Consider the following 25,828-nt stretch of genomic DNA (forward strand, 5'->3'; position numbering starts at 1 on the left):
GTAGAATTAATAGCATTGTAATTTAGATGTATCTATTTGGGAAGGGATCCCAATTCCATCCAGGATATTGTATGCTTCAAGATTCATGGTCATCTTGCTGTGTTTCACACCAAACCCCCTTTCGTTGTCATCTTTATCCCCAAGCCAGCATATTTTCTTCTGCTACCGTGCCAACAATTATTACATATTTACATACTATGTGATTATATATTACAGGAATATATCCTATATATCACTTCTCTTCTAGTTATGGAATATTGGAAGCTGGGTATCAGTAAATGTTTTTTATTATGATAATCCTCAAATAGCTATAAAAATAGTGAGAGTAGTGTAATGCACCCATTTCAGGGACTAGGATACTTCATGTGTTCGTGTGTCCTCATGAGCACCAGAATTGTGACTGGCACAGAACACATACTTTATACAAGTTTCCTCATCAAGATGATTGTATGTTCATCAAATTTATTTCTTTTTTAAAAAATAGGGAAGAACTTTGTATAATTTCTGTACTTGGAGCCCTTTTTCCTTTTGAGGTGTTCAAAAATGAACTTCTTGCCTCCATGTGGCTATAGAAAATAACAGAATCTTTATTTTTTTTTTTAAACAGGATCATGTGGTCATATTTTTGTAGTTTTCTCAAGACCTTATAGTTGGTTGGAGAGGAACTTATAACAGGCTTTCTCCTATCCTAAAATAGTGTCCCTTATTACAAGTTGAAATGGTGGCTCTTTGAAGGTACTTAACCTTGAGAGATTAAATGCTTCTAAAAGAGAAGAAAATATATGTCTACTGATACCAAATTAAATGCAAATGGAATCTGGAAGCATGTTTTATACTTAGACCTTTAAAAATAGTTGTTTCACATAAAAGTCTCTGTTTTTCTTTATCAGGGATTTTAAAAAGGATTGTTGTCAGATACGTTTTTACTAAATCACCATTGATCCCACCTGGGACTTTGGAAAGAAGCAGGCAGTTGATTGTGGGCATCTCTAGGGTAACAACCTGTTGTCTATGGATCTGTGTATCTAAGGCCTGGGTAGGTCTCTGGACAAAACCAATCTAGTTGGCAAATGCACATGCTAGCACTCACTACATTATCTGGAAAGTGCTTTCCTTAAGATAAAGTGGACAACCCAACCAGAACTCCTTCTTCCTTTTTGAATGTGTTGCCTCTTGTTCCAACTAATTTCTGACGTTGAAGGAAGAAACCAAATCACCTTTGACTCTAGAAAAAATGTAGTTCCTGGAGCTCAGTGTGAGTTCATTTCTAGAAGCACTTCATCTTGCTTCAGACAATCGAGGGACACATAAAATTATCAACATTTAGCAAAGAGGACAGCCTCAGTCAATTAAGTGCTCTCTTCAGCAACACATGTACTAAAACTTGAGCTATATAGAGAAAGTTAGCATGGCCCCCAAAGCAAGGATGACATGCACATTTGTGAAGTGTTCCATATTTTGGGGACTTCCCTGATGGCTCAGATGGCAAAAAATTTGTCTGGAATATATGAGACCCAGGTTTGATCCCCAGGTTGGGAAGACCCCTTGGAGAAGGGAATGGCTACCCACCACAGTATTCTTGCCTGGAGAATTTCATGGACAGAGAAGCCTAGCAGGCTATAGTCCATGGGGTCACAAAGAGTGAGATATAACTGAAGACTAACTCTTTCACTTTTCAAACCAGTCATAGAATTTTGAGCAAATAAAAACCTTTGAGAATGTCTGACTCTCTTACAAATGATAAAGTTGAGATTTGGAGAAATTAAGTGGTTTAACTGAAGTCATACAGATAATTACTGGCAGAAGTATATTTCTAGAAGTAGGTTCCTGGCTCATTTATAATCACCCAGGGAGATAATAATACTGTATATGCCAGGCCTGTACTTCTTCCATCTTTTCTTCCACAAATTGTACTGGGATGCTTTCAAACCTCCACTGGATAAAATGAGATTATGTTGCTATTGTCTGGGCTTGAATCCAGGCATATCAGATCTAGATGCCCCCTTTCTCAAACTGTGTTCTTCACTGACCAAGAATTACCTGTGAGAACAGGTACAGCATCATATGAACAGAAGAAAAAAGTGCAGTGGTGATTCTTTGAAAGGAAACAAGCATCATATTTTCCATTCTCTTCCTACTATTTGGAATCAAAAGACAAAGAAAGTCTTTGATTACTCTAAGTGCTGTAGTCTTGATCAAAACAGTTGACTTCTATGGACCGCTTTTATCTCATTAAAAAAAGTGATCAGGGAGATTGCAAAGTATTGTGCTAAGAGACAGATTAACAGATTATCTGTTGGAGGTAAATCTCTCTGGGTTCTGCAAACAGAATCATCTATAAGTTAGTTTTTAGGAACAGAATATAAATTTACATCCATATGTTCATTATTATCTGTGTTGCATTAAGAAGGACAGTATCAAGGAAGACAAGCAACTGTGATCTCCAAAAAGTCCCCAAGGGACCTTTTACTAGTGATACTCTGTCTACCTGACTTCCCCTGGGGATAGACAAAAAGGAACACCTTCTTAGTAACACTGCAAAAGCAACAAAAAGTCCTAAGAGGTTTAGTGATCAAACTGGGAAGTTTTTGCTAAAGGAAAATCATAGTTTACTATAATTTTAGGACTTTAATACCACTGCCTGTGAAGAATATGAGCCATCGATGGGATTATACATATTAGGTGAAACAGAAGCTCAGATAGTAAGTGTGATCAACATCGTCTATATAGAACTTGAGAAAGTGTTTATTGATAACTTAAAATCTCTAAGCTATTAACAGTGTTTCTGAGTGGGGAGTAGTGAAAGATCAGAATATACAAGGTGAACACTGTGGCAAAAATTTTGCCTTTTTTAAGCAATATGTGCATCATGCAAAATGCTGGGCTTGATGAAGCACAAGCTGGAATCAAGATGGCCAGGAGAAATATTAATAACCTCAGATATGCAGATAACACCACACTTTTGATAGAAAGTGAAGAAGAACTAAAGAGCCTCTTGATGAAAGTGAAAGAGGAGAGTGAAAAAGGTGCCTTAAAACTCAACATTCAGAAAACTAAGATCATGGCATCCGGTCCCATCACTTCATGGCAAATAGATGGGGAAACAATGGAAACAATGACACTTTATTTTCTTGGGCTCCAAAATCACTGCAGATAATGACTGCAGCCATGAAATTAAAAGATGCTTGCTCCTTGGAAGAAGCAAGCAGTATGTAGACCATAATCACTAAGATTTTTTTATATTATTTCATTCTACTTTATATTTCAGATACACACACACACACACACATACACGCACACACACATATTATATATCTCTGCATCCCTCCCAGATATTTTTTAGAGGGCAGAGGTATCTGCATTACTTACCCCAATGTCCCCCAAAGCATGATATTGAAATACTGAATTCAAGGAATTGTTTTTATTCTAAAACACGCCTGCCACCACCACCACAGTAGAGTAGCTTCAGTTTCAGATAATTGTAGGAGAAAGTTTTTATAAATATTCATGAACCATAAAACTAATCATTTTTTACCTTCAAGGTAGGACCAGTTCAACTGAAGGCTCCCATGGTTAGTGAATCACTAAGACAAACTATTTGTTTCAGGTTTGCAAATCCTAAAATTGTTTGAAGCAGCCATTTCCCTTTTCTTAATCTCTTGAAGTAATTAACATAAGTTTAGGCATAGCTTCTTGTTAGACTCTTGGAGGTCAGATTATCATGGCACAGTATTTGAGACCACCAGCTTCACCTAGGGTGCCCCAACATCATGTTATCAGCCCCAGAAAGCTGGAAGACCTAGATTGCTAGGAGCTATTTGGATCATCTGTAACCACGTTTTCCCTTGGACTGTGTACATCTTTCTTAATTCATTGAGCTATACTCCAGTGTTTTAATTTCACCAACATTTATACTATTTAAGACTTTTATTTTTTTATATATCAAACATAGTATATTTGCTGTGTGTCAGAAGACTCAATCTTATTTCCTAGAAATAAAAAAAATATTTTAAATCAAGACACAGTGGCCAAAGACACGGGAAGAACACTATATTCATACAGTGTTCTGAGTGCCCTGGGCCTTTATAAGGTACCTACAGACTATAGTTCCTGCCCTCCAAAAAACCTATAAATGAGGACATAGGTGTTGTCATGTTTTGATCATAGGTATTTATCATGTTATTCAAGTGTTTGATGTGTTTTTTAAATGACTAACTTGAATAACATGGTAAATACCTATGATCAAACCATGACAACATTTAAATGTACCCGAAAAGTGCATTTTATGGCAGAAGAAGAACTAAAGAGCCTCTTGATGAAAGTCAAAGAGGAGAGTGAAAAAGTTGGCTTAAAGCTCAACATTCAGAAAACTAAGATCATGGCATCTGGTCCCATCACTTCATGGCAAATAGATGGGGAAACAGTGGAAACAGTGGCAGACTTTATTTTTTTGGGCTCCAAAATCACTGTATATGGTGATTACAGCCATGAAATTAAAAGACACTTACTCCTCGGAAGTAAAATAGTGACCAACCTAGACAGCATATTAAAAAGTAGAGACATTACTTTGCCAACAAAGGTCCATCTAGTCAAAGCTATGGTTTTTCCAGGAGTCATGTATGGATTTGAGAGTTGGACTATTAAGAAGCTGAATGCTGAAGAATTGATGCTTTTGAATTGTGGTGTTGGAGAAGACTCTTGAGAGTCCTTTGAGCTGCAAGGAGATCCAACCAGTCCATCCTAAAGGAAATCAGTCCTGAATATTCACTGGAAGGACTGATGTTGAAGTTGAAACTCCAATACTTTGGCCACCTGATGCGAAGAGCTGACTCATTTGAAAAGACCCTGATCCTGGGAAAGATTGAAGGCGGAAGGAGAAGGGGATGACAGAGGATGAGATGGCTGGATGGCATCACCAACTCAATGGATATGGGTTTGGGTAGACTACGGCCGTTGGTGATGGACAGGGAGGCCTGGCATGCTGCAGTCCATGGGGTCACAAAGAGTTGGACATGACTGAGTGACTGAACTGAATTGAACTGAAAAGTGCATTTGTGAACAGAGGCTAACAGACCTTGTGTGCAAGAACGTTTCATTCAGCTGGGAGCTTACAATATCTAGTGTGTTTAAAAGTATAACCAATGTATGCTGTGATTGAAATATTAGATAACACAAGAGATAATGCATGATTGTATACAGTTGCCATAAAAGTAAAATAGATCTTAAGTGCATTTGCAAAAGTTCATGGGGAAAGAAATCACAATTATTAAGAGTCCTTGTATCCTTCAGTCACTGACATATACTTTTGTTTTGGCTGTGCCATGCTGCATGCAGGATCATAGTTCCCCAACTAGGCATTGAACCCATGATCCTGAAGTTGAAACATGGACTCTTATCCACTGTACTGCCAGGGAAGTCCCCTGACACATTTAAGTCCCCTTTAATTCAAAGTGTGGGAAATAAGGAAACTACTCCTGTTTCTTGTATACTTACTATTTTCCAACTTTCTACTCCTATACTATATTTTTTTACATTTGGTCTCATTTCATCTGTACAGCTCTATGAATTCAATGCTATTTTACCCATTTTAGAGATGAAGGAGTAGAAGCAAGATTAGTCATTTACCTACAGAGAGAGATGACTCTAAGTAAGCAGGGAAGCTGGACTCAAATCCAAGGCTGTCTCAAAGTTCCACTCTTTACCACCCCACACTTCTAACTTAAAACTTTTGGTGAGCTGTAGCAGGTTCTATGTACATCCTTTTGAGAGCAGTCAAAGGGTTAGCAGGTTAGACATGATCATAGATGCTGCCTGATCAATCTCAAATTGAGATGATCTTCTAAACAAATGGTATGCCATTTCCTTTCCTATAGTCACTGTAGGATTTTGATGCTGTTTCTAAATGTAGGGGATTCTGAGACAATTTACAGAACCAATAGTTGGAGGCAAAAATTCACCCATTTGCAGGCTGCTCTATATACCTCAAACCTGGCTGTTGTCATTGTGCTCAGGTAAGTGACTGAAAAATGGGTGTTTTAATGCCTTTGAATTCATCCTTTGGAGATTGCCTTCCTTTACAGAGAGAAAGGAAGGCAATGCTAAGAAACACATGTTTTCTTAGCGTGTGTGTTATAGCATGCTTTGTACTCAGTGGCTGCTCTTTGATGTCTGAGTAGATGATGGTGATGACACCCTGAGTTCCTTTCTTTCAGGTCAAGATGATCAGGCGCTTTGCCAACCAAACAGGACAAGGGTGTCGTACCAAAAGTTAGAGAAAAACCTGCAGTCATTACTTATTTTGAAATAACATTCGCTTGTAATATCTTACTCTTTGGGCTTTCCTGGTGGCTCAGTGGTAAAGAATCTGCCTGTCAATGTAGGAGACATATGTTTGATCTCTGGCTCAGGAAATTCCCCTGGAGAAGGAAATGACAACCCACTCCGGTATTCTTGCCTAGGAAATCTCATGGACAGAGAAACCTGGTGGGCTACAGTCCATGGGGTCACAAAGAGTCGGACATGACTGAGCAACTAAACAATATCTTATTGTTTGTTTAGGATGCCTTGACCACAGGAATTTAGTGGTTCAACCATTTTCTGTCACGTCAACATGTTCAATACTGTCTTGTCAAGGTGATGAATCTTAAGGTGGAGCAGGAGTTTACAATTCAGTCCCTGAGGACTTTGGACTCCATCTTTCCAGTCCATATGAAGTGATTGGTATCTATTCAGATAAATAGTTCAAAGGCTAAGTAAACTGTGGTACACAAGGGGAAATATGAGCACCCAGTGGCCAGGGAGTAGATTTGGCTCCATTCCATATACATAGTTCATGTATCAGGAGATAAGAAATCCTGACTGCTAAGGTTGGATGGGGGCAACCCCTGTGGCTCCATGTATAATATTCACACAACTGGAATCATAGATATGGTCCAGGATGCACCAGTGATCAGCCGGAGTATGCTCTTGGATAGCATGCAGGGTTTGAACTGGAAAAATCTCATCTGTGCATTGCCTCTGAGCATTTAGAAGGTAAGTTTTAAAAAATCTCAGAGATATGATGTATAGAGAAGGAACACCATTATCTGTAGCCTTATGAGGGAACAGTTTCCCCAGGACAAGTACCTGGATCCATTAAAAGGGGCAAGGAACTCAGTCCTCTTCCAGGGAGGGCAAGGTATAGAAGGCAGATAAGCCCTTCTTATTCCTGAGAACAAGTAATATGATTGCTTATTGCCCACCTCCCACCCAAAGAAAACAAAGTTGTGAGATCAGGGAAAATGTAAGAAAGCTATATGCTCACAGGGGCACAACATAAGCATATATTTGGTGTGGCATGTTGAAAAAGTGGTTGCATTTTTTTTTTTAAGGCTTAGCTTTTGCCTTGACAGTTTCACAATTAAAGCCTTATCTTTGAGTCTGTATTTATCTTGCTGAAAGAGATCATTATCCTCAGAAAATGTTCTATCCTATTGGTATTGTTTCTTAAGTAACTATTAATACCATTTTTATGAACGGATATAATTAACTCAGAGACTGACAACTTTCTTTGAAATTCTCTTTTCTGTTTCCTAAGCATACTCTCATCTCTGACTGTACCTTGTAAACATCTGTCAGGAATTGATGAAATGACCTCATTTGGGTCCCAATCAGCTCAGCCACAAAGACTGTCACACTAAGACCTGATATCACTGATGTATGGTAAAAATGAACAAACTAAAGAAAGCATTGTAAAGGTAAAACCTCCCAGGCAAATCAGCCCCCACCCAAAGATTCCCTTTATACAAAGCTGGGATTTTAGGAGAGAAATGTTGAAGGAAAATAATTATTAGAATAATAACTTATATGTGTGATTAAAACACTTGATGTCTTGAAAGCAGGGGGTTTTCTTAGAAGAAGATTAACTTGAAAAATGAATGTGCCAGAGGCTCGCTTCAAGTGTCCTCAAGCCTGCCTTCTCCCTCTCTGCTTCTGTGAAAGGGTCAAATTTGACCCAACATAATACCTTATCCTTTGTACCTCTCTGCAGAAATTCTTTCATCCAGAGTTTTCAAAGTGTTTTACAAATGTAAATTAACAAGCCTCATCACTTCTCTCTATAGAGATGGTTCATTTTAAGTAACACAGAAACTTACCTAAATGACTTACTCAAGGTCACCTGAGAAGTCCTTCATGTAATCTGAAAATGGATATTCAAAGTGTAAAAAATACCTCCCAGCCTCGCTGCAGATACAGACGCGTTGCATCCCTTGGCAAGTAGCATTGAAGGAATGAATAACCTTCTTTAATCTTTATAGGGAGGCTTTTTCTAGTTGGCCTTTTCTCAGCCTCACGAAGAACCCACATACCTGGAAACGCAGACTTTAGCGCTCTTCTTTCCTAGCCCACTCAAAGCTGAGTGAGGACAGAACATGACTATTTTTTACAATCTTAATGAATTATTTTGATTCAATAATTGACCATGTTTTCTTTCATGCCCCAAACTTGTCTATTAATCCAGACAACAAATATTTACTAGTTATTTTTTTTGCCACTCACGGTGCCAGACCCCAGAACACACTACAGTCATGCTCCTCCCTTCATGAGAAAGACAGTAAACAGGAAACAGATACACTGAGTCAGTCCTGTGTAGATGATAAACATCGTGAGCTAGGCGGGAATGGATAGATCAGGGAAGACTTCTCTAAGTGAGTGACATGTGACCTGAGACCTGGAGCGTGAGAATGAGTTAGATTTTCAAAGTACAGGAGGAAGAGTGCTCCAGACAGAGGGAACAGCCAAAGTAAAGGCCAGAGCTCAAGTGGGAAAAAATCTGGCGTATGGAAAGATGGCCAGAGCTTAGTGAGCGAGATTGAGACTGGTAGGAAATGTGGTTGTAGAGGAAGGGGGGAGCTTGTGGGTCCTGGGAAGCAGTGTGGATTTTATCCTGAGAACCGTGATCCAACCACGAAAGGTTTGAAGCCTGATGCTAACATGATCTGATTCATGTTTTAGAACTAGTGAATTTTGGAGAATATCCTTCCTCAGCAGACATTTTTATCTGTCTTTACATAAGATTCACCAGGCAGGGCAGGTTTTCTCATGCCTCACACCCACTGAAAGAATATGAGTAGGAAATTGTATGTGTTCTTCCTACGTTAATCCTTACCACACCAGTTCCCTGAATACTCAGGAATTCAATGTAAAACATTGTTTTATAAAGCAAAGACCTACCTCCTATTGTGGAGCTGATTCATCCAGTTTTCTCATCCCTGATTAGCTAGTCTTCTTGCCCTTTACACGGAGGAAACTGCAGTGTTGCTTTGATTTATCTGTCATCCTTCCCTGTGACCCCTAACAGCACAGACCTCATCACTTTGTATTGACATTAAGTGGTGCTTTGCCCAGATTTTCTGTTTGTGAGCTCTTTGAGGGCTGCGAACTATCTTACTCACATTTATATCCTCAGTTGTTATCACAGAAGAAGGTCCAGAGTAGGTGCTCAAAAAATGATGAACAGATGAATGAGCAATCATGGATTGTCACAAATCAGGACACGTTGGAGTATAAAAGCCAATGTGACTGATGATTATTCTGGGGCAACAGTGGACTGGACACCCACTGAACTGGAATGTGTGGTCGTCTTGATAATCATTGTAATGAATTATGAGAAAACTTGTAAATTCTCTGATTCTGGAGGTCTTTTAGAAGGCACTGTTCATTTGCCCAAGCTGGTTTAGACCAATGGTTCTCAAAGCATGGGAGACATAATAGCACAGGAAATGTCTGTAGGTGGCAAGGGAATCAAGATAATAATATTTATTCACACTGTCATAATTCCATTTTCAAATTAAATTAACTTCAATTTAATGGGTTTTGTCAAAATCCATGTATGACCTTTAGCATATATATGTATATATATGTATATATATATACACATATATATATTTAAATCTTATATATTTTACTTCCAAAGATTTGTTAAAAAGGAAGTTTTATTTCCCAGTCCTATCTGGTAAATGATCATAATTTGCCATGAAAGAAGGCATAGAAATAAATATAACTAATATAATATTAAATTCCAGCCAAATATCATTTTCTGTTCAAAGGGTCTGATCCTGAGGTTTGTTCGCTTTTCATTAAAACAAAACAAAACAAAACAAAAAAACAAAAAGGAAGATCAGCGGAGGTTTGAAGGAGCCAAAGATAAGCTAGCACTTAATGGAGAGTTTCTCTTTTAAATGATTAGAAATGGTAAAGTACCCATATATTCTATTACTATTTGTTATGTAGAAATTCTAAAGTAAAGTTGAAAGGTCATACATACATACATAAATGAAATTAATTTAAAAATTAATGATTTAGAAAAAATAAATATGTACATATACTATTTATTTTTGTACTCTTCTTCTAATTATAAGAATTGTGCATGCTTATTGTTGGAATATGATCCTGGAAAATACTTATAGCATAAAGCTGAAAATTAAAAACAGATGATCACCATTTAAGAACAAATGCATTTAATACATGAGGATTTTTTCTTTTATAAATATGATGATTTTGATTCTCAAAATGTTCATACATGTGTAAATCTAAATTTACATAAGAAAAAAGGATTATGGTTTCATTTATTAAAAACAATTAACAATAGAATGACTTTAAATATGAAACCTTTCCTTTAATTTGCTCAGGAATTCTCTAGCAGTCCAGGAGTTAGGACTTGGTGCTTTCACTGCTGTGGACCTGGGTTCGATTACTGTGGCCTGAGAACCAAGATCCCACAAGCCATTAGGCACGGCCCAAAAAAAATTTAATTTGCTCAAAATTTATATACATTTAATATTGAGGACCATACTTATGAAGTAACTTAAGACATATCTTTACTAAATACAATTTCATAGAATTTTGGTCAGTTATAGTGAGATGAGTGAAGTTTCTTTTTGGAAATTGTGTATTTAAAATCCCAGTTTTCTTACCTGCCAGAGATGTACAATTTCTGGCTCCTTACAGACTTACTTTCCTACTGTGGAGGAATAAAAGCATAGCAGATTGAATTGTGCTCTAATTTTCAGTGAGAGGATACAGCTTTGAACCTATTGCCATAGCAAACCAAGAGATGTAGGGAGGTAATTGTCTACTTATAAGAATGATATAGGTGTGGGAAATGTCTATTTACATTTTTTTCCAAAGCAGAACATCAGCACTGTGTGATGTTATTATCTTAACCACAGGCAGGCTAGATGGTTTAAAAAACAGCAACAACAAGTAGAACAAAAACCATCCACACCAATGTGATAACCTGCTGTTCCACTGATAACAGATACTGTTCCTCTCCCTTCCTAAAGAGTTCTCTTTTCAGACAGAGAACGGCTCTACCACCATTTGATTTCAATGTTATGGTGTGAGATTGGGATTACATGATCTTGTTATAGCATTTTGTCAGGACACGATGCAATTAAGAAGATAACCCTCCTGTCCATTCCCACCAGCTCCACTCAACTTTAGTATAAATACTAATACATTTTAAGGACTATGGTCTACATGAAGACTAGGAATCCATGAAGTTGTCTTCCTGTGCTGAAAATGCTTGTTGGTTCCTAGAAGGCTCTTCAAGTGTTGAATGAGCTATCATCATAATAGCTACTCTTCCTAAATACCCAAGATGTATTTGTTGTTCAGCTGCTAAGTCGTGTCCAACTCTTTGTGACTCCATGGACTGCAGCTTCCCTGTCTTTCACTATCTCCCAGAGTTTGCTCAAACTCTTGTCCATTGAGGCGGTGATGCTAGCCAACCATCTCATCCTCTGTTGCCTCCTTCTCCTCCTTCCCTCAATCTTTCCCAGCATCAGGTTCTTTTCCAGTGTGTTGGCTGTTTGCATCAGGTAGCCAAGATGTATCAGGTGCTGTGATTTATTGTAATAATTCCAATTCTCACAAAGACTCGAAATTGTAGTTGTTATTATCTGCATTGTCACACTGAAGAAACAAGTTCAGGAGTGTTAAGTTCATACAGGGATGGGAGTAGAAATTAAAGTTATTATAGATTTGTCTGATGCCAATATTTCAAGTGCTTCTCTTACAGAGTGGAAAAGAGTTATATGGCCTCAAAAAGGGCTTCATATATGAAAAGGAAAACTCCAATGGTGCAGATTCAGATTTTTTTGTATGGTCTGATAATAGTGACATTAAAAAAAAAAGAAATCCATATATGAATATGTTTCTGAGACTTTGAGACAGATTTTTTTTAATGAGTTGTCTCTAAAGGGTTTGGAGGAACTTTGGTGACTGATAGGCATTATTAACACATTTAGGCTCTATTTAGAAAACAACTATATATGTATGTGCATCCATTGTCTTAATCTTCTTTTTCCCACTGTCTAATCATGCTTCAGGCTTCTCTGGTGGTTCAGCTGGTAAAGAATCTGCCTGCCAATGCAGGAGACTTTGGTTCGATCCCTAGGTCAGGAAGATCCCCTGCACAAGGAAATGGCAACTCACTTCAGTATTCTTGTCTGGAAAATTTCATGAACAAAAGAGCCTGGTGGGTTACAGTTCATGGGGTCACAAAAGATTTGGACATGACTTAGTGACTAAACAACAACAGCAATCTCTCTTCAGCGGTCTCACAGACTGGGTGAGGTGGCAGAGGGGACGCGGGCTCAGAGGGACATCCTGACTGGATTCCTTTTCCCTATGTTTTGCTTTCTTTGGTGGCTGGGCTGCCTCTTGAGGCAAATGGGCAGCCATAGCCAAAGAGAGCCTAGAATATCTGCAGAAGGGAACAGAGGGTGGCACCAAAACAGCCCTGCAGGAGACGAGGACATCAAAAAGATTTGTTCACCAGAGTTTGCAGTTTCCTGCAGCTTTATAAATAATTCACTTGGGTAATGTTTTATCAAAAACTGTACAATTGCCTCAAAAGCCTGAGACTCTAATGGGCTTAAAAAAAATCTTAATAAAAGAACATGAAGGCTTTGACCTGACACCCTTCCCCATCTCAGTATTTTGATTTTTCCTCTTGGGGAAAAAACGTCTGTAATGCAAAAATGAATTTATTGTAATGGCCCACCTAGTGTGTAAAATTTCAGCTTCAGTGTCTTGCTTAACAGGCATTGTGCACAAAGCTCAAGACCAGCTGAGCACTCAAGATTTCTAGTTGCTGTTTCTTTTAATGGCCAGCAGTTGGATGCTCTGCTCATCTTTGGGAAGAAGTCATTGAATCAATTCTTTATTTAACCTGTTTGCTGACTTATATTCCCTGTCCTGCAACAAAGATATTTTAGTCCATCTTCTCCTTATTAAGTATGAATTTCCCCCATAGCATTTTAATCCACTGATTTGTGTTTCTTGGCATACATACTTTGTGTGTACTCATTGTAAAATCTATTTTTTCTGCTCACAAGGTGAGCCACACAAGAAAATAAGGATGATTCATGAAACTCCTCATCATCCCCAAGGAGAGATTCTAAGCATTTGCCAAAGATGGTGGGTTCTCAAAGAAGGACAAGACTGACTTAGTGGTAAAAGTTGTGAGCTCTGGTCAGATGGTCTGGCTTGAATTTAAGCTACAGCACATATGGGCTGTGTGACACTGAATGCCTTCTTTAAGTCTTCTGTATCTCAACTTCCTTGCTTATTAGTTGTAGATAATTGTTCCTGCCTAAGAGGGCAGGTGGTGGTTTAGTCACTAAGTTATAACTGATTCTTGCAACATGAGGAGTATAGCCCTCCAGGTCCTCTGTCCATGGGATTTCCCAGGCAAGAATACTGGAGTGGGTTGCCATTTTCTTCTCCAGGGACTCTTCCTGACCCAGGAAATGAACCCAGGACTCCTGTACTTCCGGCAGATTCTTTACCGATTGAGCTAAGATAGCAGAGAGATAAGCAATTGTGGATTGTTTGTTACAATAGAATTCTGTGGATTGGCAAATTTATAAACACATTTTATAATTTCTGGAAATACATTCTTCTCATATTAAGTTTTCCAATGTTTCACAAGTCATGTGTAATAATATACCCAAAGTCCTTCTGCAAAGGGAAGATGAAGAAGGATAAATCATGTTTAGTAGTTAATATTTCAGGATTTTATCTTAAAATGATCTAGATAGTGAATGAATATCAATTATTTTATTTAGCTCAATATAACTTTAAGTTTATAAAATACCAAAAAGACTTTGGAAACTACTTAGACACACCATAAAGCATAATCATTATTGAAAAGTTTGTAAACTTTTATTTACATCTGTTTAGTTCATTTGTTCTTAAGAGTTACGTTTAGATTAGTCATGAAAATCTTATAAGACATTAAACAGCTAATTATCATCTTAAGTTATCTTTCTTGATGACAAATTATCAGAATTAGCATGAGATTTTTTTAAACTTTCAGTAAACTTAGGTATAATAAAAGCATTGTATTTAATGCTGGTAACTCTAAAGATAAGCCTGTTTTAATTAAAACAATAAACAGCCTTTTATTTACCAAAGATTATCCTAGATCGTATGAACTTGGGAAAGACTTCTATATTTCTGTGAGTAAACTTGATTTATACAATACTTGTTTGTCTTTAAGCCAATTAAATAGAACTCTTTGCAAACTAATTTTGGTAATAGCATCTGAAGGTAATAAAACATCAGACGTCTATAACATACATACTTAGATATACATAAACATACATATAGGCACAAACAGAGATTGTATCACTTTCATTTTAAGATTTGAGCCATGAGATGAGTATGATAATGCGAAGTTCACTAGTTTTTAAAAGAACAGTAGAACAAGAATTTTAAGATGTTTTATGGGCCTAGTTTTCAAAATAGCCTTTCCTTTTTTTCTCCCTTGATAAAAATAACCCTGGTTCCTAGAGAAGACCAGGTAGAACACTTACATCTCAAAAGACTGGATAAAGAATGTAAGTTTCACCAAGAATGATTTTGTTTCATAATTCTAGACTTTTACAATTTCTACAAGCCTTTGAGATGAGTAGCGGAGGTGTGAGAGCATACCTGCTAAAGTCACGTCAGTCCTGTCCAGCTCTTTGTCACCCCATGGACTGTAGCCCACCAGGCTCCTCTGTCCATGGGATTCTCCAGGCAAGAATACTGCGATGGGTTGCCATGGTTGCCATGCCCTTCTCCAGGGGATCGTCCCAACCCAGGGATTGAACCCATGTCTCTTACATCTGCAGTGGCAGGCGGGTTCTTTGCTGGTAGCACAAAAGGGTAGGTGGGTCTTGGATTGTTTCTGAAGCCACAGTTCTGGTGTTGTAAAAACTCAATTTGTAAGAAAAGTTCAGTTGCTTTAAATTTTTCAAAGAATAGGGTTACAGCATGGATGCTGTGGAGGCTGACCCACCCATCTCACTACATTGTCCTCAATTTGTTTTTTAGTATCAGAAAGAAGAGCTCTAAAAGATGGACATCAAGAAATACCTATAGTCTAGGTTTAGAGCTCTGTAGTGAATGTTTTCTCAATGTCTTCCAACCATTTTTTCTTTCTCTCTGGACACATATTTTCATTTTGGCTTAGGCTGTGCTCGTAGCTAACATGGACTACAGCACGCCAGCCTCCTCTGCCTGGGAATTTTCCAGGCAAGAATACTGGGTTGCCATGTCCTCTTCCAGGAGATCACCCTGACCAAGCGATCAAAGCTGTGTCTCTTGAGCCTCCTGCATTGGCAGGCAAATTCTTTACCACTTGAGCCACTTGGGAAGCCCTGTGACCACTGTAGTCCTCCGTTATCTTGAATAAGCTTAGCCTGCTTGTTCAACCCTCAAACAAAATTCTATTCTCCCGAGGCCTTACTCTGGACCCATGTCCAGCTTAAGTTAGACCTGTCCTGTTTCTAAGTCGGACCCGATCCATCACCTGAAAGTCTGATTTCTACGCCAGATTCAGCCCAATTCCTGTCATTTTCAGGATCCAGGCTGGAAAAGAAATGCTCAGTCTGAAAGCTCCCGAGGCACGAGCTTTGGCTGGAGCATCGGAGGGCACTTACCTTGAGGCAGTGAGGAAGCAGTGACGCCAGGGGCACTGCAGGTAACTTCGCTCCTGTTGCTCCTTGCCCCCGCGGCCTGTGCGGTGGGGTGGAGGGGGTCTCCTTGGATTCCCTCTTCAGTCACCAGACCTGTGAGAAGATAAACTGAAGCATATTAAAATTTTAAAGTTATTTGAGCAAAATCAATCTAATCAGGAAGTTTCAAACTAGCCAATAGGAAGGAGCTCTGAGGAGCAGTGCAAGATGACTTTTAGAGCCAGAGAGAGCAGGGACACGGGAGTTCTGTCAAGGTAAGTTCGTACTCCTGATGCTTACTGAGGGCAAACTGAACGTCAGGGTAGAGAAAGGTTTCTTGCAAGGCCCTGCGGGGAGATAGTGGCTCATGCCCTAAAAAACCCAGAACCCCCTGCAGGGTTTCTGCAAAGCACTTTTAAAAGCTAAACGGGAGGGGATGGGGGTGGCAGGGTCTGTGCTCAGCTCATGCAAAATGATCTAATTGGCTGATGGTGAGGTAGCAGGTTGTCACAGAGGTTAACATTGTCAGTCCTTAGGCTCCAGGAGGCCTGGGTCTACATGCTTATGGTCATCAAGTAGCAAACATCTTCTATTTGTTGGGGAGGGAAGGGTTTTTTATATCTGCAGAACAACTCAGGAATGTGAATCCAATACTATTGTCTAGGTGCTTCAAAGAGGAGCTAAAGCAGAGGATATGGGGGAAGAGAAGATGGCAGGGATCTATTCCCTGGAGAAGAACATGGCAACCACTCCAGTATTCTTGCCTGGATAATCCCGTGGACAGAGATGCCTGGTAGTCTACAGTCCCTGGTATCACAAAAGAGTCAGACATGATTGAGCAACTAACACTTTGTTCAGGCAGATGACCTAACTAATACTGATCAGCTGTCTCCAGATTGGCTGGTTTAAGATTCCATTTCTGGGAAAGCCAAAACCTTAGTTAAGTTTCTGTTTGAGGTTCAGCGTAGGCAATCCCTTTATTGGGCTAGTTATTTTATTTTTTAGCAATATGAAAGCATCATTTGCAAAATAACCTCATCTGGAAGCTTCTAGAGGTAGTTTAATTCAATAAAAGGAGATATTATTTATTTAAAACCATGTGGGCATTTTAAGGAGAAAGGCTTTTTCTGTTGTTGTTGTTTCTTTTGTTTGTGTTTAAGAATATTTATTTGTGCAGGGTCTTAGTTGTGGCATGCGGGATCCTTAGTTTAGGCATGTGGGATCTTTAGGCATTTGGGTTCTAGTTTTCTGCCAAAGGATCCAACCCTGGTTCTGCATTGGGAGTACACAGCCTTAGCTACTAGACTAGTGGGAAGTACCTTGAGGAGAAAGGTTAAAAGATTTTTCAAAAGAGAGAGAGAGTTCCTTGGTGGCTCAGTGGTTAAGAATCTACCTTGTAATACAGGGGATTTGGGTTCAATCCCTTATAAGGGAACTGGGATCCCACATGCAACCTGTAAGACAGCAACTACTGAGTCTGCGAGCCACGACCCAACACAGCCAAATAAAAAATAAAGTTTATTTTTTTTTAAGATTTTTCAAAAGATAGAATTTCTGAATTTTTCCTTCTCCTTTTCTCTTTCTCCTTGTCCTCATCATCCTCTTCTTACTTCTTTTTCTTTTCTGTCCCTTCTTCATTCTCCTCACCCTTTTCTCTCCTTCTTCAGTCCAGCTCAGAGTGTATGGCATTTATGGTAGGAAGTCTTCAGGGAGCAAGATGTGTGGGAGTCAGGTAGCTTGGGAAGATTAAACGTTACTATGGAGTGCAGCCTTTAATAGTTGAAAAAGTTGATAGCGGATCAGTTCAGTTCATTCGCTCAGTCGTGTCCAACTCTCTGCAACCCCATGAACTGCAGCACCCCAGGCCTCCCTGTCTATCACCAACTCCCGGAGTTTACCCAAACTCATGTCCATTAAGTTGATGATGCCATCCAACCATCTCATCCTCTGTCCTCCCCTTCTCCAACTGCCCTCAGTCTTTCCCAGCATCAGGTTCTTTTCAAATGAGTCAGCTCTTCGCAATAAGGTGGCCAAAATAATGGAGTTTCAGCTTCAACATCAGTCCTTCCAATGAACACCCAGGACTGATCTCCTTTAGGATGGACTGGTTGAATTTCTTCGCAGTCCAAGGGACTCTCAAGAGTCTTCTCCAACACCACAGTTCAAAAGCATCAATTCTTCAGCTCAACTTTCTTTATAGTCCAACTCTCACATCCATACATGACCACTGGAAAAACCATAGCTTTGATTAGATGGACCTTTGTTGACAAAGTAATGTCTCTGCTTTTTAATATGCTGTCTAGGTTGGTCATAACTTTCCTTCCAAGGAGTAAGTGTCTTTTAATTTCATGATTACAATCACTATCTGCAGTGATTTTGGAGACCCCCAAAATAAAGTCAGTCACTGTTTCCACTGTTTCTCCATCTATTTCTCATGAAGTGATGGATCCGGATGCCATGATTTTAGTTTTCTCAATGTTGAGCTTTAAGCCAACTTTTCACTCTCCTCTTTGACTTTCATCAGGAGACTCTTTAGTTCTTCTTCACTTTCTGCCATAAGGGTGGTGTCATCTGCATATCTGAGGTTACTGATATTTCTCCTGGCAATCTTGATTCCAGCTCGGGCTTCCTCCAGCGCAGTGTTTCTCATGATGTACTCTACATATAAGTTAAATAAGTAGGGTGACAATATACAGCCTTGACGTACTCCTTTTCCTATTTGGAACCAGTCTGTTGTTCCATGTCCAGTTCTAACTGTTGCTTCCTGGTCTGCATATAGGTTTCTCAAGAGGCAGGTCAGGTGGTCTGGTATTCCCATCTCTTTCAGAATTTTCCACAGTTTATTGTGATCCACACAGTCAAAGGCTTTGGCATAGTCAATAAAGCAGAAATAGATGTTTTTCTGGAACTCTCTTGCTTTTTCGATGATCCAGCGGATGTTGGCAACTCTCATTCCTCTGCCTTTTCTAAAACCAGCTTGAACACCTGGAAGTTCACAGTTCACATATTGCTGAAGCCTGACTTGGATAATCTTGAGCATTACTTTACTAGCTTGTGAGATGAGTGCAATTGTGCGGTAGTTTGAGCATTCTTTGGGGTTGCCTTTCTTTGGGACTGGAATGAAAACTGACCTTTCCTAGTCCTGTGGCCACTGCTTAGTTTTCCAAATTTGCTGACATACTGAGTGCATTGCTGACATTTGAGTGCAACACTTTCACAGCATCATCTTGTAGGATTTGAAATAGCTCAATTGGAATTCTATCACCTCCACTAGCTTTGTTGTGATACTTCCTAAGGCCCACTTGACTTCACATTCCAGGATGTCTGGCTCTAGGTGAGTGATCACACCATCATGATTATCTGAGTTGTGAAGATCTTTTTTTTTATAGTTCTTCTATGTATTCTTGCCACCTCTTCTTAATATCTTCTGCTTCTGTTAGGTCCATACCATTTCTGTCCTTTATCGAGCCCATCTTTGCATGAAATGTTCCCTTGGTATGTCTAATTTTCTTGAAGAGATCTCTAGTCTTTCCCATTCTGTTGTTTTCCTCTATTTCTTTGCATTGATCAGTAAGGAAGGCTTTCTTATCTCTCCTTGCTATTCTTTGGGACTCTGCATTCAAATGGGTATATCTTTCCTTTTCTCCTTTACTTTTCGCTTCTCTTCTTTTCTCAGCTATTTGTAAGGCCTTCTCAGACAGCCATTTTGCTTTTTTGCATTTATTTTTCTTGGGGATGGTCTTGATCCCTGTGTCCTGTACAATGTCACGAATCTCCATCCATAGTTCATCAGGCACTCTATCTATCAGATCTAGTCCCTTAAATCTGTTTCTCACTTCCACTGTATAATCATAATACCAGATAGATTCAACCAAGGCTTAAAATGCCACACTTAGACATGGTAACCCAGAGTTACTTGAAGAGGCAGAGGAAATGGGATGTATAATACTTTTTATTCTTCTGAACGTGAGGTTGTGATCTCATCAGTATTTCTCCAGAATCTATGAAAACTTGAAGTGTCTATTCAGAATCATGATTACTCTTATGAAATATTGTATAAGCATGGTGGGCAGCAGAAATATTCACTCTACGTGTTGTCAGGACTTGACCTGCCTGAATTCAGTCTGTGGAATTGAGCGGAGAGGAGAGGGTTGGTTGATGCACTGATGAGGGACAGCATGAACCATCTTATCTCCCTATTTCCTCTTTCTGATAATCTTCATTTCTTTTAACTAATCCCAACCTCAGCCCTTGTGTACTCACTTCTCAGTTTGGATTTCTATACCTTTGAAGGTATCAATTCAACCTTCAAAGTCTCATGAATCAGAAGGTTTCTTTTTTCTTTTGGACTCTCTGTTTTACAAGGAACTTTTAACAAAGTCCAACAAAGCCACAGTACTTCTGAAAGCCAGCTCTGTTTAAATTGTACCCAGGTAATTATAATTTCTTTAACTGTGGCCATTCCTCTGGTAATATGTATTCACACTAAAAAAAGATATTTTGAAATTCTTTAACAGCATATTAAAATGCAAATCGGTCTTCCTATTAAAGATTTCTGGAAGTTCTCTGACAACACATTTAAATGCAAATTGCCAAAGTGTAGATGCTAAAATTAAAATTGGGAAACATAATACACCTCCATGGAGGGGCTGATGCTCTTTACAGCAGAGAGGAAAGCAGTGCTCTGGGCTCCCTGTATTGTAATCACACAGTTGGTCGGAGACCAGGTCTGGACACCTGTGGAGAATAACAGTCCTACCCCCCAGTTGCTCTTCCTCCATCCGCGTGTAATTCTGCAAAATGGATCTGAGCAGAGTGGACTCTTTGCAGTCTGACAGCCGATGCTCTGCCTTCCTTTTTCATGTGTCATGTTGCCTGGACAAACAGGGGGAGGCCAAACTTCTGACCCACTGGTATTTTGTACTCTATGACTCTGCCTTGCCCTATTTACAGACCTTCTGAGATTTCTCCCCTTTCTCTGGTTCTCTCCAGAGCTAGGTGATTATAAGAGGCAGATTCCCATGGCAACTATACAAGCCAGTGCTTTCCCAGTTCTGCTTTTGTGATACCGCAGGGTTCTTCTAATTATCCCAAAGGGTGTCACAGGATTCTCAAATAAAATTAGTTTTAATTTACCCTAAATTTAAAAATAAATAGGTGTCATTCTATACTTTGGGCCATTGGGTGGTGAAGGATGTAGGCTTCTGGTAAGGTGAGTTGTGGGAGTGAAATTAAATAATGATCTGCTCAAAAGACTTGAAAATGTAATGTTGGATATCCTTTCAGGACTGTGGTTGAATGGTGTAGATGGACTCCTAATTCCTAAAATGCAGCTCCGAAATTAATATTCTAAGATAGCCTGGGTTGTGAGCAAAGTCTTTTTTGCAAGAATGAGCATTCTATTCTCTGACATTGTTTCTCCAGGTGAGGTGTTTTTAGGATTTTTTTAAGTTAAAATCTGGGAAAATTTCCAGATGAAATATCTCTCTTTGGTATATATAGTTCATTGCATTCTTTGTTTAAAAGTAATTTTTAATTTTATAAAAAATATATGAACACATTTTTTCTTAAAGACTCTTTTGTTTTAAATCCAGTACCAACCTGTTTTCCCAAGAGTTAACTTTGTTATGAATTTGATGTGTAGTCTTCAGAAAATTCTAGTATGTATCTATAGATGATGTTTGGGACTATTGTATGTATCTTTAAAAAAGGAAATGACATTGTTCTACAATGTGATTTCTGTCTCAGTATTTCTTAGGGGATTATAAGTTTTGATGTGTATATTTTTAATTCATTTATTTGCTTTTAGAATTATATCATATGATTATGCTTGCTCATGCATGCTCAGTCTATAAGTCATGTCTGACTGCAACCCCTGTCTGTAGCCCATGAGGCTACTCTGTCCATGGAATTAATCTCTTAATGGTAGACATTTAGATGACTAATAATTTTCTACTATTATAAATAATTGCTGCAGGAAATTTTTTTGCATGTGGTTTATTTAGGATGGATACTTAGAAGTGAAATTACTATGATTCTTATTTTTCAAGGATTTTGTGCCTTTCTCTTAGTTCCTCTGTATCTGACAGACACCTGGAAATGTTCCTTATTAATTAATAGGTTCTTGTTTCCAGGAAGGAGAGCTCTGGTTTCCTATTGCTACTCTATTCTGTGTAATTATAAAATAACAATATTGCAGAAATCACATCATTATGACAGTCACATCCTGTGTTAATCCACAGTGCAAATGACAGAGTGTGAAGCAGAGCTCTGAGTGATGGAGTTAATATCATTTATTCAGTGTTGTTATATATCCATGGATTCTGTATTCTTCCCTGAGGGTGAAAAACTCTCTATATATTTTTTGCCTAAATGTTTTATTTCTCTTTGGAAAGTTTGCTGCAGGGCAGAAATAATAATTTGCAAGAATAAATAATTGTGTTCTTTGGTGGGCTTCAAAGTCTGGAAGTATTGAATTATCTTGTGAATTTGGGCCGAATAGAAGGTTCAGAGTTGATGATGATAATTGTTATAAGGCTCCTTTCAGCTAAGTGGAATCCTCACTCAAAAAAAAAAACAACAAAAAAACCACCTGGTAGACTGCAGAATGACTTCCCGCTGTAGAGTGCACACTAAGCTTAATTAGAGAGTAGAAGGGCATTTGCATTGTGTAATTCCAATCACAGACTGTTAAACTTGGAAACGAACTTAGACCAATACCCTCCTATTCCATCTAAGACACTTTCATCTCAGAGAGGTGATGTAAGTATTCGAGATCACTTAGCAAGATAAAGCAGGGCTAACATTATGAACCAGATTTTTAAAAAAAATTTTACTTTTCAAAGTTTACATACAGTAGAATTCACTTTTCCCTCCTTTTTGGTATATTTTCCTGTGAATTTTGACAAATACACCAGCATAATGAGGATACAGAATGGTTTTATCACTCCAGAAAATTACATGCTGCTCTCTTTGTGTCAAATCCTACTTCCACCACTAACCTCTAGCAACATCTGACTTCTGAAATGGTTGTGCTATTTCCAGAATAGCATATAAATGAAAGTATATAGTATTTCATCTTTTAAGCCTGGCTACTTTCATTTACTTAATATGTTTAAGATTTCATTATGTTGTTGACTGTATTAGAAGTCCATAACTTTTCATTTCCAAATATCATTCTATTGTATGACTACATCCCTGTTTATGTACCCACCTACTCCCTGAAGAATTGGGTTGTTTCTAACTTTTGATGATTAAAAATATGTTGCTATAAATTTTCAATTTATATTGAATTTTATTAAATTTTTAATATTTAATTTAATTTAAATTTAATTTATATTTAAATTTATAAATTTAAATATAAATATTAAAATTTTTGTGTGAACATAAGATGATGTTTCTCTAGGGTAGATAACTAAATGTGGAAGGTTAAACAAGCAAAAGTAGGAATTTCTGGGCATATATATATATATATATATATATAAAACATTATAAGAAAGGGCTTCCCTGGTGGCTCAGCGGTAAAGAATCCACCTGCAATGCAGGAGACTTAGCAGGAGCCATGTGCTGGATCCCTGGGCTGGGAAGACCCCTGGAAAAGGAAATGGCAACCCACTCCAGTGTTCTTGCCTGGGAAATCCTATGGACAGAGGAGCCAGGTAGGCTGCAGTCCATTGGGTTGCAAAAAAGTCAGACTCGACTCAGTGACTAAATAACAACGGTGGTATCTCATTGTGTTCTTAATTTGTATTTACCTAATGACTAAAGAAGGCTAAATACTTATAATTAATGCTTTTGAACTGTGGTGCCTGAGAAGGCTCTTAAGAGTCCCTTGGACTGCAAGGGGATCGAACCAGTCAATCCTAAAGGAAATCAACCTTGAATATTGGAAGGACTGGTGCTGAAGCTGAAGCTCCAATACTTTTGTCACCTGATGCAAACAGAGGACTCATTGGAAAAGACGCTGATGCTGGGAAACACTGAAGGCAAGAGGAGAAGGGGACAGCAGAGGATGAGATGGTTAGAGAGCATCACTGACTCAATGGACGTGAACTTGAGCAAACTCCGGGAGGTGGTAGAGGACAGCAGAGTCTGCTGTGCTGTAGTCCGTGGGGTCACAGAGTCAGACATGACAACAGCGAAACAGCAATGGCTAAAGAGGTTGAGTGTCTTTTCATGTGCTTATTTTCCATTTGCAAATCTTCCTTGAGGAATTATTTGTTAAAATCTTTTATCTAGTTTTTATTTGAGTTATTTGTTGCCTTTCTGTTGAGTTGTGAGTTATATGTGTATGCATGTATATATATGTATGTATATTTGTATATATTCAGGATATAAGTACTCTATTGGATATGTGATTTGTGGCTATTTTTCCCCAGTGTGTAGCTAGTCTTTTCATCTGCTATTGTTTTTGGCAAAAGTTTTGAATTTTGATAAAGTCAAATTAATCAATTTTCAATTTTATGGATTGTGATTTAATATATCTAAAAACTCTTTGCCTTACCCAAGCTTTCAAAGATCTCCTATATTGTCTTCTGTGTTTAATAGTTTTATATTTTCTCTTTAAATGTAGAATCCATTTTGAGTTAATTTTTATTTAATGTATGAGGTATAAGTAGAGATTACCTTAATTAATTAATTTATTTATTTAGCTTATGATGTTTTGTTGTCTAGTACCATTTGTTGAAAAGTCTGTTCTTTCTCCATTGACGTATTTTTACACTGTTGCCAAAATCAATGACTATTATCTGTTTCTAAAGTCTCTGTTCTGTTCCATTGATCTATTTAACTGTTCTTTCATCAACACTGAACTGTCTTGTTTACTGTAGCGTTACGATAAGTGTTTAAAAAAAAAATGAGTGCTCCAACTTTGTTCTTATTTTTCAAAATTGTTCTGGCCCCTTTAGTTCCTTTGCTTTTCATTAAAATTTAGAACCACATTGTGAGTATCTCTTAACAGCAACAACAAAAATCTTGCTAGAATTTTTATTGCAATTGTGTTATATTTATAGATCAGTTTTGGGGAAATTTGAGGAAAATTAAACTCTTAAAATATTGAAGTTTCCAATCAACACACATGGTGTATTCCTCATTTATTTGTATTCTTCTTTACTTTCCTACATCTGTGTTTTGGAATTTTCAGCAACAGTTGTAGCATATATTTTGTTAGGTTTTGGGGGGCATTTTACAAGATTTCTCATTGTCTTTTTCTCTTTCTTATTTTTGAATTATCTGGTATTCTTGCCCACCCACTTGCTTGCTTTCCTTTTTTTCTGTCCTTCCTTTCTCCTTTCCTTTTTCTAAAGCATGTCCAGTTTATGTGCGTAACAGGACCTTATGTTTATTACAATTTCCATAGATAGTGTTTAAATTCTAATTTCCTATGAGCATTTATGAACATCATTTTTTAAAACCTTTTGATCCATTTCTGCTACCCCTCACCCCCTGCCTATAGCAATCACCAATTTATCCTCTGTATCTATGAGCTTTTTGAAAAACAGAGTCCAGTATAAGAGAGATTTTATGGTATTTGTCTTTCTCTATCTGACTTATTTCACTTGGCATAATTTCTTCAAGGTCTGTTCATATTGTTGCAAATAGCACTATTTTATTCTTTTTTTTTAAATAACTGAATAGTATTTCATTGCATATAGATTCCACATCTGCTTTATTCAGTCATCTGTCAGTGGATATTTAGGTTGCTTTCTTATCTTGCCTATTATAAATAATTCTGCAGTGAACAAGGGGGTGCATATATCTTTTCATGTTAGTATTTTTGTTTTCTTAGATAAATGCCCAGAAGTGGAATTGCTGAATTATGTTGCTATTTCTATTTTTGA

At 38.1% G+C, this 25,828-nt stretch overlaps 1 protein-coding gene and 1 non-coding gene across 2 annotated transcripts in view; both read left to right on the forward strand.

Moving 5' to 3' along the window:
• Nucleotides 1–25,828, forward strand: part of KCTD16 (potassium channel tetramerization domain containing 16) — a 290,556-nt gene that overhangs the window by 49,205 nt on the left and 215,523 nt on the right. The gene's annotated exons all lie outside the window — the stretch shown is intronic.
• Nucleotides 1,354–1,461, forward strand: LOC139034534 (U6 spliceosomal RNA). The gene has a single exon (XR_011487079.1). It is a non-coding gene; the product is annotated as a U6 spliceosomal RNA (small nuclear RNA).

This window comes from Odocoileus virginianus, chromosome 3 (genome assembly GCF_023699985.2).
Source record: "Odocoileus virginianus isolate 20LAN1187 ecotype Illinois chromosome 3, Ovbor_1.2, whole genome shotgun sequence".
NCBI lineage: Eukaryota > Metazoa > Chordata > Mammalia > Artiodactyla > Cervidae > Odocoileus > Odocoileus virginianus.